General features: G+C 38.6%; 1 non-coding gene across 1 annotated transcript; it reads right to left on the bottom strand.

Moving 5' to 3' along the window:
* Positions 1–3,609: 3,609 nt before the first annotated feature.
* Positions 3,610–3,713, bottom strand: LOC112718581 (small nucleolar RNA R71). Its single transcript, XR_003160915.1, has one exon. It is a non-coding gene; the product is annotated as a small nucleolar RNA R71 (small nucleolar RNA).
* Between the last annotated feature and the right edge of the window lie 2,112 nt (positions 3,714–5,825).

The following is a 5,825-nucleotide window of genomic DNA, read 5'->3' as shown; positions in this document are numbered from 1 at the left end:
GTTTAACGCCAAGTTACGTCGTCATTCTTCGAATAAAGTATGGACTATTATATATTGCTGGAAAGCCCTGGATGTCTACTTTCAAACGCCGTTGAGAGTGCGCCAATTGAAGTTCTGTAGCTCCAGAAAATCCATTTCGAGTGCAGGGAGGTCAGATTCCAACAGCATCAGCAGTCCTTTTGTCAGCCTTCTTCAGAGTTTTGCTCAAATCCCTCAATTTCAGTCAGAATTTACCTGAAATCACAGAAAAACACACAAACTCATAGTAAAGTCCAGAAATGTGAATTTAACATAAAAACTAGTGAAAACATCCCTAAAAGTAGCTCAAACTTACTAAAAACTATATAAAAACAATGCCAAAAAGCGTATAAATTATCCGCTCATCAGGCGCCAAAAACTTGGTGCTGTTGCCGGATCAGAAATTTGGCACTGATGTTACCGGACCAAAAGCTTGCCGAAATACTCGAACAATCCCCGGCAACGGCGCCAAAAACTTGGTATGCGAAATTGTGATCACTACAACTTCGCACAACTAACCAGCAAGTGTACTGGGTCGTCCAAGTAATAAACCTTACGCGAGTAAGGGTCGATCCCATAGAGATTGTTGGTATGAAGCAAGCTATGGTCACCTTGTAAATCTTAGTCAGGCAAACTCAAATGGATATGGGTGATATACGAATAAAACATAAAGATAAAGATAGAGATACTTATGCAATTCATTGGTGGGAATTTCAGATAAGCGTATGGAGATGCTTGGTCCCTTCCGTCTCTCTGCTTTCCTACTGTCTTCATCCAATCCTTCTTACTCCTTTCCATGGCAAGCTTAAGCAAGGGTTTCCCCGTTGTCAGTGGCTACCTCCCATCCTCTCAGTGGAAATGTTCAACGCACCCTGTCACGGCACGGCTATCCATCTGTCGGTTCTCGATCAGGCCGGAATAGAATCCAGTGATTCTTTTGCGTCTGTCACTAACGCCCCGCCTTCAGGAGTTTGAAGCACGTCACAGTCATTCAATCATTGAATCCTACTCAGAATACCACAGACAAGGTTAGACCTTCCGGATTCTCTTTAATGCCGCCATCAGTTCTAGCCTATACCACGAAGACTCTGATCTCACGGAATGGCTGGCTCGTTTGTCAGGCGAGCACTCGGTTGTCAGGCGATCAACCATGCATCGTGTATCAGGAATCCAAGAGATATTCACCCAATCGAAGGTAGAACGGAGGTGGTTGTCAGTCACACGTTCATAGGTGAGAATGATGATGAGTGTCACGGATCATCACATTCATCAAGTTGAAGAACAAGTGATATCTTAGAACAAGAACAAGCGGAATTGAATAGAAGAACAATAGTAATTGCATTAATACTCGAGGTACAGCAGAGCTCCACACCTTAATCTATGGTGTGTAGAAACTCCACCGTTGAAAATACATAAGAACAAGGTCTAGGCATGGCCGAATGGCCAGCCTCCCAATGAGGGTTCAATCATCAAAACATGATCAAAAGATCCAAAGATTGAAAGATCTCCCTTAATACAATAGTAAAAGGTCCTACTTATAGAAAACTAGTAGCCTAGGGTGTACAGAGATGAGTAAATGACATAAAAATACACTTCCGGGCCCACTTGGTGTGTGCTTGGGCTGAGCATTGAAGCATTTTCGTGTAGAGACTCTTCTTGGAGTTAAACGCCAGCTTTTGTGCCAGTTTGGGCGTTTAACTCCCATTTTGGTGCCAGTTCCGGCGTTTAACGCTGGAAATTCTGAGGGTGACTTTGAACGCCAGTTTGGGCCATCAAATCTTGGGCAAAGTATGAACTATCATATATTGCTGGAAAGCCCAGGATGTCTACTTTCCAACGCCGTTGAGAGCGCGCCAATTGGGCTTCTGTAGCTCCAGAAAATCCACATCGAGTGCAGGGAGGTCAGAATCCAACAGCATCTGCAGTCCTTTTTAGTCTCTGAATCAGATTTTTGCTCAGGTCCCTCAATTTCAGCCAGAAAATACATGAAATCACAGAAAAACACACAAACTCATAGTAAAGTCCAGAAAAGTGAATTTTAACTAAAAACTAATAAAATATACTAAAAACCAACTAGATCATACTAAAAACATACTAAAAACAATGTCAAAAAGCGTACAAATTATCCGCTCATCACTCTCTCATCATTAAAAATAAAAAAAAATCAAAAAAATATATTTTTCTTATTTCTCTCAAAAATTCAAAATCTTTGGGTTGACTTAGTAAAAATTTTTAAAATAAGTTGTTTCTTGTTAGTCAAGTCAAGATTTCAATTTTAAAAATCCCATTTTTTCAAAATCTTTTTCAAAAATCAAATCTTTTTCATTTTTCTTATTATTTTTCGTAATTTTTCTTATTTGATTTTCAAAATATTTTTCTTATCTTTATTTCAAAATTTCAAAAACTTTACTAACAATTAATGTGATTGATTCAAAAATTTGAAGTTTGTTACTTTCTTGTTAAGAAAGGTTCAATCTTTAAATTCTAGAATCATATCTTTTAGTTTCTTGTTAGTCAAGTAATCAATTTTAATTTTAAAAATCCAATCTTTTCCAAAATATCTTTTCAATCATATCTTTTTCAAATCATATCTTTTTTCAAAATTGATTTCAAAAATCTTTTCTAACTTCCTATCTTTTCAAAATTGAATTTCAAATCTTTTTCAACTAACTAATTGACTTTTTGTTTGTTTCTTATCTTTTTCAAAACCACCTAAGTACTTTTCTCTCTCTAATTTTCGAAAATTCCTCCCTCTTTTTCAAAATTCTTTTAATTAACTAATTGTTTCAAATTTTAATTTTGATTTAATTTTCGAAAATCACTAACCATCTTTCAAAAACAATTTTCGAAAATTCTCACCCTCTCATCTCTTTCTATTTATTTTATTTATTTACTAACACTTCTCTTCATCTTAAAATTCGAACCCTCTCTTCTCCTGTGTTCGAATTTTTCTCCTTCCTCTTCTATTCTTTTCTTCCTCTACTCACATAAAGGAATCTCTATACTATGACATAGAGGATTCCTCTTCTTTTCTGTTCTCTTCTTTTTCATATGAGCAGGAGCAAGGACAAGGATATACTTGTTGAAACATATCCTGAACCTGAAAGGACTCTGAAGAAGAAGCAAAGAGAAGCTAAAGCACAACAATCCAGAGAAAACTTTACAGAGAATCTCGAAAAAGAGAGAGATATGGCCGAACCCAATAACAATGGTGGAGGCGCAAGGAGGATGCTTGGTGATTATACTACACCTACTTCTAATTTTTATGGAAGAAGCATCTCAATCCCTGCCATTAGAGCAAACAATTTTGAGCTGAAGCCTCAACTAGTTGCTCTGATGCAACAAAACTACAAGTTCCATGGACTTCCATCAGAAGATCCCTATCAGTTTTTAACTGAATTCTTGTAGATCTGTGATACTGTTAAGACTAATGGAGTAGATCCTGAAGTCTACAGGCTCATGCTTTTCCCCTTTGCTGTAAGAGACAGAGCTAGAACATGGTTGGACTCACAACCTAAAGATAGCCTGGACTCTTGGGATAAGCTGGTCACGACCTTCTTGGCCAAGTTCTTTCCTCCTCAAAAGCTGAGCAAGCTTAAAGTGAATGTTCAGACCTTCAAGCAAAAAGATGGTGAATCCCTCTATGAAGCTTGGAAAAGATACAAGCAGTTGACCAAAAAGTGTCCTTTTGGCATGCTTTCAAAATGGACCATTTTAGATATATTCTATGATGGTCTATCTGAGCTTTCTAAGATGTCACTGGACCATTCTGCAAGTGGATCCATTCACCTAAAGAAAACGCCTGCAGAAGCTCAAGAACTCATTGACATGGTTGCAAATAACCAATTCATGTACACCTCTGAGAGGAATCCTGTGAGTAATGGGACGCCTCAGAAGATGGGAGTTCTTGAAATTGATGCTCTGAATGCCATATTGGCTCAGAACAAAATGTTAACTCAGCAAGTCAACATAATTTCTCAGAGTCTGAATGGATGGCAAAATGCATCCAACAGTACTAAAGCAGCATCTTCTGAAGAAGAAGCTTATGATCCTGAGAACCCTGCAATGGCAGAGGTGAATTACATGGGTGAACCTTATGGAAACACCTATAATTCCTCATGGAGAAATCATCCAAATTTCTCATGGAAGGATCAACAAAAGCCTCAACAAGGCTTTAATAATGGTGGAAGAAACAGGCTTAGCAATAGCAAGCCTTTTCCATCATCTTCTCAGCAACAGACAGAGAATTCTGAGCAGAGCCCCTCTAGCTTAGCAAACATAGTCTCTGATCTATATAGGGCCACTTTAAGTTTCATGAATGAAACAAGGTCCTCCATTAGAAACTTGGAGGCACAAGTGGGTCAGCTGAGTAAGAAAATCACTGAAACTCCTCCTAGTACTCTCCCAAGCAATACAGAAGAGAATCCAAAAAGAGAGTGCAATGCCATTGATATTATCAAAATGGCCGAATCCAAGGAGGAAGGGGAGGACGTGAATACCAATGAGGAAGACCTCATGGGACATCTCCCAGACAGAAAGGAGTTTCCTATTGAGGACCTAAGGGAATTTGAGGCTCATATAGAGACCATAGAGATTCTATTAATGTAACACCCTACCATACAGAGTCTTATGCTTAAGTCATAATTCAAAGATGGCAAGGTATTACGACCTCAAAAATTAAAAATTTAGTACGTATAGTAGTATGAATGATTGATTATAACAAGGAGCCTTTGTAGAAAAAGGGGTAAACAAAAATCGCAACTCATAAGCGCAACACTCCGATCGATAACATAACGAACAAGGATAAACCAACGCGAGATTATATATATACAAAGGAGTGTCAAAAACAGGAATATCAAGACTCAAGATCCAGCTGCGAAGATAACCGGTCTGAGCATAGCAATATATACATATGATAAAAATAAGGAAAACCCCAAAGGAAACCCAAAGGGACACAAAAACATAAAACCTATTCTCCAAAATCTCCCATAAGAGGAGTCATCACAGTTTGTATTATTTAATGGAGATAAAAGTATCTAAGCAAAACATATAAACCAAAGCATAGCCCCAAGAACAAAGGATCTTCGCAAATCTAGAAGTCTCCAGCATGCCTCAGCGGGAAACCTCACGTCCTGCATCTGAAAACCACAAAATCCGCATGGGTGAGAACCAAAGGTCCCCAGTATGGTAACAGCTTCCACATATATAATACATAATAATAGAGGAAAGCCAAAGGCAATCCTAGAACTTCCCCCAGATAATATCAAAGCTTATAAACAAGCTAAACCATAAAAGGGCATATGACTAAAGATCCTTCAGTCTAACTAATACTTCCCTTTCCAATTCCTTCAAACCTCCCAACCACCAGCAGGAGTATAATGTAGCAAACACAGTTATATCAAACAAGGAATATACAAATAGGAACAATTAAGGCATTTAGACAATTAGCAAGTAATATGCAGTCAAATAGGCAATCTCAAACAATTCATATAGTATGCATATGATGAATGCCTGTCCCTAGTGGCCGATGATATCATCTGACGGTTACAGAGCCAACCCACAAGTCCTGGCAGTTAACCATTGGACTGTCCCTCTGTCGTGTCTCCCCAACTCGAGTTATACTCAATATAAACTTGATCATAATCATGATCCATATCCATCACCTTCACTGGTGAATATTTATGGGGGTGAGCTCATCCGGGGCTTTCACAGTGCCCGGCCACTCTGACAACATAGGGTCAAAAGAGCTTCAAGTCTCAACCTGGAGCACGTGGTGGCTAGCCACAACTTTCTCCCAGGAAACTCTC

Source organism: Arachis hypogaea, chromosome 10 (genome assembly GCF_003086295.3).
Source record: "Arachis hypogaea cultivar Tifrunner chromosome 10, arahy.Tifrunner.gnm2.J5K5, whole genome shotgun sequence".
In the NCBI taxonomy this organism is placed as follows: Eukaryota; Viridiplantae; Streptophyta; class Magnoliopsida; order Fabales; family Fabaceae; genus Arachis; species Arachis hypogaea.
Note: the sequence above shows the minus strand (reverse complement) of the source record. Positions and strands in the feature narration are given on the sequence as shown.